Here is an 11,829-nt window from a genome sequence, read left to right as displayed (position 1 = left end):
GGCAGTGCCCTAGCAACAGCCATGCCTGCCTGGCATCCATTTATAGAAGTCTTCCTCTTCTTCTTTTTTCTCCTCCTCCTCTTCTCCTCCCACTCCACTCCTCTCATTTTCCAGCTCCCAGTAGGGCAGGACCCCCTTCACAGCCACGGTCTGGCTTTCTTTAAGCGGTAGGCGGCTGTCTCTGTCCCTCTTCATCTGTGTGCTGCAGTGCAACATAACACCGACTGGAAGCGTGCAGCTGCTTATTCAAACACACTAATGTACAGTAGAGGCCCCAACAGATTACTTCTCTCCATTGGCTGTGATGGAGGATTTGATAAAATTAGCTGAATTTCTCAGAAATGGCCTCGTTTGTTTACAGCAATTATACCACACTGTCAAAACTAATTAGAGAATAATCATAATAATCAGAGCATCTGCAAAATGTCCCATTAAAACTCTTTCTCTTCTCCTTGCTGAATCCACCCTTCATATATAATGCATGTCTTTATACTGTTAGACAAATGCTGGATTTCATTATCATCCGCCATTGCAAAGAGGAAGATGTTTTTTAGCGGCGAGTTCCCCTTCCCTTTGGGCTTGAGGAAGGCAGTAAATTGTTTTCAGGTATCCATGAAACAGGGATAAACAGAATTTCACCTAAGAGGCAACAGTGTAATGTAATCCACATTGTGAGCAGTTCAAGGCATCAGCGATATATGCAACCGTCATGACCCTACATAACCTTTAGCACCAGTTCCTTCTCATAACACAGGCCTAGGGTATTATCTATGTAAGGCATGTATCTGTATTTAATGTTCTGCTAATGGCATAGGAATGCAGCTGTTTTCGTAAGTGCGACTGTATTCCCGGCGCTATGATCACTATGATATGAATGGAGCTCCTCGACAAATCAGGGAGGAAAACATTCTAGTCTTCTCCCAGTGTGACAGTTGTTATAGGAGATTGGATTAGAGTCGGCTGGGCATGCTGGGGCTTGAAAGGATATGCGGTCAAAGGAAGTGTGCTTATGTGTGTGCGTGTGCGTGTGTGTGTGTGTGCGTGTGTTTGGTGGTGGGGGTATGGGGGCGTTGAAAACTTGCCTATGTATGTACTTCTGTGCCTGTGTATGTGCCTGCATGTGTGTATGCATGTGTGCACAATATTTTTGCACGCATCTGCTATACACATATTTGTTGTGTGTATGTGTTTGAGTGCGCACATGCAGGTTTGTACATATGTTTGGGTAGATTGTGTGTGTGTGTGTGTGTGTGTGCCAGGGAGTGGAGGAATGTCAGACACATGCGGTGGGCAGGACGCAGTGTGTGGGTTGAGGGTGTGTCCAGAGCAGGATTCTCCCCGTGTCTCCATCCCCTATCTGTTTCCAGATCGCATTACTGTACGCTGGAGACACCACTACCACTACCACTGTTGCCCGTAGCGACAGGTTTTATTTACAGGTGCAACGCTGACCTCTGGTGGAGGGAGTGACACAATGTCAGATGTTGCGGGGCTGATGTGTCAGCTGTAAATAACACACATATTCAAGTATACGCTCTTATACAAGTGTGTATAAGTATGTCATCATCTTATCTACAGGGAAATATTTTTTCCACAGGGATCACAAAATGATGTATGTATACACACCACACACACACAGATTACACACATATAAAAGTTCAGATAGGGTGACCAGACACCCTATTCTGGCTGGGACAGTCCCATTTCAAGCTTAGTATCCCGTGTTCCTGGCAGCTGTTTTCACATATCCTGGTTTTCAACATAAGTCCAGGCGTTTGTCCAGTTTTCATGGCAGTTAGAAATGTTCATTGACTGTTACATGTTTTCAGAACTTACAAAGACAAATCCCATGCGGTCCGGATCATTCATACCTTCAATCCCACTAGCAAACAAGAAACAATATTGTGTCCTGTTTTTCAATTTGGAAAATCTGGTCACCCCTAACACAAATGTGCACACACACACACACACACACACACACACACACACACACACACACGTATCCTTGGTGACGTACTTTGCATGCTTCAGTGGTGGGTAAATGTTGTGTATGATTGATCCCAGGCTGCAGGTCTTGGTACAGTAAAGCCTCCTATTTGTTTTAGATCTTTGTATGCTTGTGTGTGTGTCTGTGGTGTGTGTGTGTGTCTGTGGTGTGTGTGTGTGTGTGCGTGTTTGTGCACGCCCGCACATCTGTGTTTATGTGGGGTAAATGCGCCTAAATCAACGTAGGACGCAAACTTAGATTCCAACGTAAGCAACAAATTGTCAGGAAGCTTGCCAAACATGCGAGATTTCACTTCCAAACAGTTTGTCATAACAACACACACACGGGATAGCGACTGTCGAGGAGATTGTAGAATATTTCTGTCGCTTTTCATTCTGAATAATTTATTACAGTGTAAATCAAAATTGGAGTGATTTTTCATATTTGTCTATCCATTTTTCATTTCATCTCTCTCCTCCTTTTTGCCTCAGGTGACAATGTCTCTCTGGGCTTCCCTTCCTTCTGGAAACGGTCTTGCTTTGCAGTTTGAAAGAGAGTTATGAGCCTTTTGAGAGGAGGGTGCCCTATCACTCACACACACACACACACACACACACACACACACACACACACACTGACAGCTACCTACTGTTAGTGCTAGCTGTCAGTGTGGACATTGATGAATAGTTCATTTCAGCCCGGAGGTCAGCAGCAATGCTTCATCCCCATTGGCCTGTCTCCTCTGTGGCTGGGAGTGCGGGATTGGTCGCCTCAGGGCGTGATCTCGCTGTCTATTGGATGATTAGGTAACTCCAGTTTTCACTCAGGGTTTGAATGGAAGAGATTTTAGGCAAGCAGTTTCTTTGAATTGGTAAGCACTGTTTTGGTAGCAAGTAAGTGTAGATCATCGACTTTACAAAGAGAAGACAAGCCGCGAATTGTACGCATGTTCAACTGTACATGATCTTCCTTGCTGTATTCTTGCCATGCATTCATGGGAGAAAAGAATCAACACACACACACACACACACACACACTCCCACATCCTCCCTACTTCTCTCTCAAGCACATACACACACATACACACACTGACCAACGCCCCTGTCCACCCTTCCCCCTCCACCCCACACACAGAGGCTCATTCACATGGCCATTAAGTCATTAGGCAACTTATTTATTGATGTCTGCCTCCAGACCGACTGACCGTACGTATCTGACGATCTACCAACCGCCTGCATGAGCCTGTCCTGACCATATTAGTCCATAATATGATTCTGTCTCCACTCAGGATTTATTTATCTATCTTATCCACTCTGTCTGACTTCAGATATCAGATACTGACAAGGCTTGGGTGGAGATATGTTTGTGTCTTTGAGTGTAGAATGTGTGTGTATGGTTGTGTGTGTGTTTATGCAGAGGGATGGTTATGGGTGTGTGTGTGGGGGGGGTCTTATGTATGCATTCATGTGCTTATATGTAAGATGGGATGCTGATGTTGCCATAATCCCACATAATAAGGCTTGAATATGTTTCAATAATAAGTATTCTGTCTATTTGGTCAGTTGCCATGGGTGTGTGAGCCATGTGACTTAGCGTAAGTGTTTTTGAGTGTGTTCAAGTTTGATGGATCCTCACCAGCCCAGTCAAAAATGAGAGTTTTCACAGAAAGAAACCACTCTGAGAGGACGGCTGTAGAGAGGGAGGGAGGAAGGGAGGGAAGGAGAGGGGGGGGAGGGAAGATAGAGAACTGAGAGAGAGAGAGAGAGAGAGAGAGAGAGAGAGAGGGTGGGGGGTTGTCATCGCTCGCTCATTCCAAGCTCTGAAGCTCTGGAAGTGGAGGAGGAGGAGGAGAAGAGAAAAATAAGTTGCTGCTTTAAGAAAGAGAGAAAGTCAGAGAAAGAGGGAAAGGGAGGAGAGACAGAGAGAGCTAGAAAGAGAGAGAGAGAGAGAGAGAGAGGAGAGAGCCGTGGACTTGGATCAGTGAGCCGCTACTCTCGTTTTTCCCCCCCCTCCCCTCCTCTCTTTTGCACGGGCTCCTAATTTGGGATTTGTTTAAAGCGGGACTGCGCCTAAGGAAGACTTTGCCTTGCTGGGGAAAGGGAACCCTGCTCCCTTTCTCACACACACACACACACACACTTGCTCCCCAAAATGTCTGAATCCACTGTCAACGCTCACTTGGAAGGGATCATATCAGACTTTGAAGGTTAGTTTCTTTCTCTCTTTCACTCTGCTGCTCCACTGTTTTTCTTCTCCTTGTCACTGTGTGGAGTGAAGCAGTCTTTAACCCGGCCATGAGGACACTATAGATCGCTTCCACATGTTTGATTGGAACCGAGCGGATTTGGAAAATGGAGAGTGTGAAGGGTTCGTTGACGTCTGTGGCGGGCTGTGGTGTTTGGAGAGGGAAATCGTGTTAAAATTCTGGCTTTTTACGCCTCTTTAACTTTGTTGAGATGCACACTTTGAGTGTGTGTGTGTGTGTGTGTGTGTGTGTGTGTGAGGTGTGGGTCATGTGGCTATCGTATGTGTGAGTTGTGTGTCTCTGTGTGGAAGACACAGACCGTGCATTCAGAGGACAGTGTGCAATTGATTTAGCAACTCTTTAAGGGAGTCTGCGTCAGAGGAAGACCACATGGGGGGATGGAGGGGGGGGGGGGGGTTATGCACTCAGGAGATGGCAACTGACCATACGGCTGTGAGGGGAACACCTGGCACCCCCCCCCCCGCCCCCCCGTTCCTCCCCTCCCTCCATCCCTTTTCCTTTTCATCTCCCTGCCGCTGGCGTACGGATTCCCCCTGTCATCCCTCTCCTCCCTCTCTTCTTCCTCCTTCTCGTCCTCCGGCTGCGCTTCCCCTTTTCCTCTCTCAGCACCTCGTCCATCCTCGGCTCCTCTCCCCTGGCTTGGGGAGGGGGAGTGGGGCGGGGGGGGTGGGGGGTATGTCTGTCTGTCTGTCTGTCTGTCTGTCTCCTGTCTCCCACAAACACATAGCCATTAGCCGACGCATCCGCACTTGTCCGTAGCTGCTCCTCTGTCAACACCAGTTAGCTTGTGGTATGTACTGTGAATCTCTCTCTCTCTCTCTCTCTCTCTCTCTGTATCGCTCTCTCTCTCTCTCTCTCTCTCTCTCTCTCCCTGTAGTTCTGAAACAGAGCAGAAAGATAAGCAGCATTCAGAAAAGAGAGGCATCAGGGGTGAATAAGTGTGTTTTAACCATGTGGCGTGAAGTCATGCTTTTAGAGCTCCCTCACCCATGTGTAACACCAACATAATGGGCTACTGTTGTGATTGTCAATGGTGTGTGTGACTCCTGGTTTGACTGTGTGTGTGGTAATACCTTATATATGTGGCTCTGCGTGGCTCAGTGAGTACAGCATGGCACAGACGCTGCTAGGGCTACAGCAGGGGTGTGACTCCCACTGGGGCCAGCCATACGGTAAATACACGCAACAGTGTGTGTCTGTGTCTTCCATGTCACCATTGTTGGATACTGAGTGTGCTTCACTCCGTCTATCAGCTATCAGCCAGTGACAAAGCTGTGTGTATGTGTGTGTGTGTGTGTGTGTGTGAGAGAGAGAGTAACAGAGAGCAGGGTTTTCTTGCCCATGAGGCTGATGACCTAAGCTGTGACCTCATCATGACAAACTGACACACATCATTGACCGGGCCACTGGGCCTTCCGCTAAGTAGCATGACTTGCACAGACACACACGCACACACAGTATCATTTTTTACAGTCCCCTGATAGGAGTCTGTTCTCTTAAAAACAGGCTCTTGTGTTTTCTTTGAGGTTTTCTAGCTCTGAGGCTCTGGGAAACTCATATTATTGAGTTATTGCAGGCAATGTAAAGATACAAGAACTACATTTTGATATCCCTTGATCCAGAGAATTTGCTTATAGTGGTTCCTATTTCAAGCATTGGCAGTGAGAATCTCTCTTCGCTACTACTGCTGCTACTATGACGACTACTACAACTCTGTGCTCTCTCTTTTTATCTCTCTCTCCCTCTCTCTCTCTCTCTCTTTATCTCTAAGCTGCATGTTGAGGGCATTCGCTGGTCCAGTGAGAGGAAATTCCACAGAAGGAGTAGATTTCTGTGGTGGGTGAAAACGTCGGGGCAGACAGAGGAGGAGTGGATCTGAGCACAGCCGGGCTTCTCTTTACAGGGCTGAATGAGGCCCGGCCTGCATGGCACTCTGCAGCCTTAGTTTAGACACTCAACGATAAGATAGAATAAAACTTTAATCCTCCCGAGGGGAAATCGGGTCTTTGCAGCAACAAAGAATAGGTTGTAGATAAAATACAGTGAATAGAACATATTGCAGATTAAAGATACAGCATCTTCATCATGCGAATGCAGAGCTCCTATTGGCTTGAAAAGATATATGTTGACTATTACATGTGTATTCATTGTTTTGTAGGTGTGTCTTTGACATGGTAATTTGTAATTTTACTCTGTGGTGTGCAGAAGATTCAGAAAAAGGCAACAGAAATATTGAACATTCATCCCTTTGACATCTTTCAGACTTTGTTATTCCGGTTTGCCACCAGCTAGGCTTCATGTGGGTATTCCACACTGAGTGCTCTTTAATTTCTGCAGAGCAAGTTCGACAATGACTAGTGAATTAGAGGACACACCTTGTTTTATTGGAAAGAACTCTTTAATAGCGACGGCGAGAAGTTTGACGAGGGATCGTGGTCGGAAACTCAAACACCTTTCAAAGAGAAAACCATCATTATAAGCCAACTGCCACTTAGCTGTGGCTTTGTATTTTTTCAGGACCCCCTTGAGTTGGTTGGTGCTCCACAACCCAACTTGCATTCAAACTGTGCTATTGAGAGGTTATTCTTGGAACATAGTGACGGCACAAGCAACATTGTTAAGAGGTTTTGAGAGACCAATTCTAGGAAAGTTGCTGAGCCTTTGGGGGACCATTTCATAAATATCAGTTTCTGCTTGCCAAGAACTAGCATGAGCATCAAGTTGGTACAATGTAGCTGCAGGGACACTGTGCTATTGGTCTGAATTTCCATGAAAACTCAGTCTTGTGACACACACTCGCAGAGTAGCGTCACTGACAGAACTTGTGTGTTAGGGAGGAAGTGTGTCCTAACCCTAACCCTAATCCCTTATCAGCGTTATCAGGCTGCTAGATGCTCACCAGCTAGCACAGGTTTCCTGCTAATGACGCCAATAGCATTAGTGCTGTTAGGTAGCTCTGGGGGTCACTCTGAGTTAGAGAGAACACAGCAGGTCTTTGTCAGCTTTTAGCCACTCCTAGCTGTTATTCTCCCTGTTGGACACGTGGAGTGAAACCCACACCAATGCCAACCCCAGCCAAGACCCCCGAGTTATCACCAAGCCCCATGCTATGGCTAAAAACAACTAGCCTGCGATGAAAGATTTTCTTTTGTAGGTTGAGTAGGAACATTTCTTTCTGCAGGGGATGGAAAGTGTGTTTGACAACTTTAATAGACACCTCGTGGAGAGGGAATCGGACTTTTCAAGGGCCGAATGTTCTTGTGCCAGTGTGGAGGTCCAAAGCACATTTTGACAAGTACAACATTTTTAGGCTACTGTGGTGAATTGCTGAACCTTGTTTTCAGAGAGAGGCCAAGTGTGAGTGACTTCAGGTGTGAGTGCTTCTCACATGTGTCAACCTTTTAAAGATTCAAAGGTCATTCAACAAAATGTCACCCACAGATGTGAACCAGGATGACAAGGCAACCACAAGTTATGTAAAAACTTAGCCTCAAACACATAATCAGGTCTACATGTACCCATAATCAGGTGCAGTAGCATGATGGCTCTGATTGTGACAGCTGTAGTTACAAAGTAGTAGACTACTGTAGGCCACTTAGTGCTTGGCAACAATTTAAGTATAGTTATAGTAGTGAGCTATCAGGATTCCTGCTTATAGTAATTGTGTGATCATGTGCTTGTGGGACGGTCCAACATCTGGGACTTCCAAGTTGGCTGCTAAACAGAGCTGCATTCTTGTGCTATTTTGTTGGGAAATCAAACCCAGAACACATACAATAAACAAACATGGACGTCCTGCAGCTTAACAAGCTAATTTGATAAACTTCATCCAAACAAATGTTAGGTTAGTCTAGCTAACTACAAACTTGCAATAAAGGTGCACGGATATGTGTTCTCTTACTGCTGACTGACACAAAACTAAATTTTTTTTACCTTGTTGAAAAGGTTAAAGGTCACCATTGCATCATAACTCGCACTTGCATCAAAAGTTTCTGAGTTTCCGACTTACTCATCCATTTTTCTGAGATATCTGATAGCACATGAATGCACAATAACTCTCAGTTGTCTCTTCAACAAAAGCCTGTGCTACATCTAGTTGACCCCTCACACTCATCCACTGTTATGCTCAGAGAGGCATAGAGAATGTCCATGTGGTGCTCATCCTCTCCATGCTACATTAGAGAACAGAGCAGCAACATCATGTGATTTTCCGGCAGCTCAGCCATATTGGATGCAATATGGATAACATGGATTCAGCAGTATTAATCTTTAACGCCATGTCTGAATGACTCTTGGTTGAAAAGCATCATGCTTGGCTGCATCCGCTTCCTTATTTGGCGGCTCAGTATGAAGGAAAGTTTAGATCGTTCAGAATGGAGTCACAAGATTAATGGAGTTGTCATTTCCAGGTCGAATGCTAAGAAAAGAGAGGGAGGGAGGCTAAGAGAGAGAGAGAGAGATAGGGATGTGAATAAATGAGAAGGAGAGTTGACATTTGGTTCGCATTGGTGCTCATTATTACTATCTAGGCATGGTTGGGAGGCCTGTGATCACTGCTATCTCCTCAGCAGCAGCATACAGCAACTTGGAGATCAAATGGCTTTGTCCTTGATAACACACACACACACACACACACACACACACACACACACAAGCACACACGTACAGCTTTGTCCTTGAAAACACATAACGACATGCACACACTGGCATGCAAAGACAAACATACATGCAGTTCATAGTCATACATAAGCATACAGGCACATAGACACTGACTTGGGCATAAACACAGGCATGTAAATATGCCTTCTTGTATACATAAATACCCAGCGAGAGGGGGTGGGGGGCCCCACCATCCACCCCAACACACACACACACACACACACACACACACACACACACACACACACACACACACACACACACACATACCACCACCGCCGGCACACACAGATCCCATGATGCAGTATGGTATGACAGGAACAGAGTGCCGATTTAAGGGGTCAGTGGCAGAGAACTGTGTTAGAGACTGTGTTTGTTTGGCTCCAACCAGGGGAGAGCAGACTATGTTTGCCTTACTGTACTGTTCAGACACACACACGCACACACACACACACACACACACACACACACATTCAGAGAGAGAGAGAGACACGCAGCTGACAGGGCCTCTGTCTCCAGTGTGTCTGTGAGGCCTTCACTGTGTTGGGGTTTCCGTCACCACAGAACAGACACACACCACACAGTTAACATAATCCTAGCCAAACAGATCATTATATCAAAATCACAATCACACACTATCTGTTTCAAGGGGGCCACGACACTTTGAATATGCTTTTGCTGCTTGCTTTCACCACTCAAGGTTTTGCCATGAAAAGCTCCATGAATAGTGCAAGTAATGTGCATGGGAGGCAGGATAAAGCAATCGCTCCATTCTTAGATAAGGAAAATACTCTAAGTAAATTAGCCGGTTCATTTGTGGCACATTGCCTTCCTTTACTGTCATTGAACGTCCCGCTGGTAGTGGGCGTTCCAAAGCATTGCTCATACCTTTTCCAGCCTTTACCACCACATGCAATGAATTTTGCATATGACCTCATTGTGACTGGTATCTCATTCCTGTACTTATTTCCTGTATTCAAATAACAGTGGAATACCCTGCCAGCCCTGTCTTCCAGTCAAAGATAATTTCATGGCCAGTTGTGCTCAAATTACATTATGCCATGTGAGCAACACAAAGAGCTCATTGTCAGATGTAGAAAAGATCTGTGATGAGTTTCCTTGGTGGCTCTGTGGGTCTACGACATACTTTTGACAATCTGAGTTCGAGTCTGACTCACAGCCTTTTCTGCATGTCACCATCTTTCTCTTTCCCATCTTTCCTGTCATTCTCCATTATACATTGAAGAAGTGCCGAAAAAGGGATCTAAGAATCAGAGTCACTTTAATTGCCACATACAATAAATGGACAGGATTTTGTCTTGCTGACATAGGTCCAGAGTTCCACAGTACATGCTGGCACAACAGGACTTTACATGCAAAGTGCAAAAGGAGAGTGTGGACAGACCTCCCTAAATCACTTCCATAGACATCACTGTTGCATTCTCCCTGTGACAAAGAAGTCAGCCATCTTCATAGCATATGCCATCTGGTGGATACTTTTATCTAAAGCGCCTTACAGTACCATGAGTGCATGATGTGTTTTTGTTGCCCCAGTGGGAATGGAAGCCCTAACTCTGGTAGTGTGATACAGGCAAGAGGCTACAGGAGGAGAGCCTGTGTAGCAAGGTAATCCTTAAAGCTGGGAGGAACGACATATAACAGAGTTGCAATGTCAGACATATTCATAAGGATTTGCACCTGGTTTATCTTCCCTTATCAAATTCTTTAGGTTGTGTAACTTTAAGTACATTGTTTGATTGATTGCGCCTCTCTCTTTTGTGCAACTCTATCCCAACTGATTGCACTACTCTCCTGGTGATAATAAACATCATTTTAATGGATGATGCATATTAAGCTATGTGTATTCACAGTCAGGTTGCATTTCAACAGTAATCAATGTTGCGGACTATTGATCATGTTCACCATTAGCGGCCTCTGGCAATTACAATTACCCTTTCACCTCCTGTGAGGAAACCCGGCCTCTTTTTGTACCAGTTAGCTATCACCTTCCTCCCTCACCTCTCTGGCCCAGTGCCAGCTGCCCATCCAGCGAACACCAGGATAAAACCCTCCATTGTCTAGGAACGAAGGTCTAGGGGACCTGAGGCCTGGGACCGCTGACAGACCTGGAATTCAGACTTGTCAGTAACCACTGTCCAAGCAGAACTGCCATAATCATATGGAAGGTTAGAAAAAGTTCAGACCAAGTGAAGCTAATCTGGCTTGAACTGATGGTTTCTCCACCTACAATCAAACCTTTACAAAGGGAGGAGAGGTGAATCTCACTGATTTGGATCTCCCCCCCTCCCATTTTTTTTAAAAAGTGAAATCTTACACATCACACCCAAAGAGTACTGTGAGCTATCATGCAGCCGCTAACACCTCGACAACCCCTCTGGTATCAGGCACAAAAACCTGCTGAAACATACCAAGTGTGTGAAAACAGTGAGTTCCAGGAAGAGGGTCTTCCCCCATGCTGGTGCCTGGCTCGTCACCCTTGAAGCAGGCCAGACGCCTGCTCTGGCTGGGCTGTTTATTTGGGACAGCGGCATTGTTGCTCCAGGGCCTGGAGCTCCTCTGATCTGGGCCAAGCTGAGGTGAGCCAGGTGTCACCCTCACATCTGACACGGAGCTAACCACGGCCAGAGTAAAGGCGTTTATCTCACAACAATAACAACTGGAAACAATGAGCCCAAAGGCAGGCTGGTGAAATCTTTGTGCTCTAAATGGAGTGATATGGAATGACCTGGCAGGCTTCCTGGCATCTGGAGGGAGAAGTTCGGATAGTGTGGGAATGCTGTTGATCTGGGATTATTTGTCAGATTTATTTGAAGGAATTTGTACTTATCACTTTATGTTTACATAGCTATAATTCTAAAGCTATTTTTAATCAAATTATTTTAACTTTTTTAATAGG

General features: G+C 45.6%; 1 protein-coding gene across 4 annotated transcripts in view; it reads left to right on the top strand.

Annotated features, from left to right (window-relative positions):
• Window positions 1–11,829, top strand: part of septin9a (septin 9a) — a 74,495-nt gene that overhangs the window by 20,805 nt on the left and 41,861 nt on the right. The window contains exon 1 of one of the 4 annotated variants that reach the window (XM_071912298.2): window positions 5,007–5,043. The exons of 2 other annotated variants lie outside the window; for them this stretch is intronic. The gene's annotated coding sequence lies outside the window, so the exon portion shown is untranslated. Of the gene's footprint in view, window positions 1–5,006; window positions 5,044–10,492; window positions 10,539–11,829 lie in introns of those variants that run through there. One more of the 4 variants, XM_071912297.2, reaches the window with a different exon arrangement.

The sequence above is a fragment of the Centroberyx gerrardi genome, chromosome 7 (assembly GCF_048128805.1).
Source record: "Centroberyx gerrardi isolate f3 chromosome 7, fCenGer3.hap1.cur.20231027, whole genome shotgun sequence".
NCBI classification, from domain to species: Eukaryota; Metazoa; Chordata; class Actinopteri; order Beryciformes; family Berycidae; genus Centroberyx; species Centroberyx gerrardi.
This window is presented reverse-complemented; position numbering and strand designations above follow the sequence as displayed.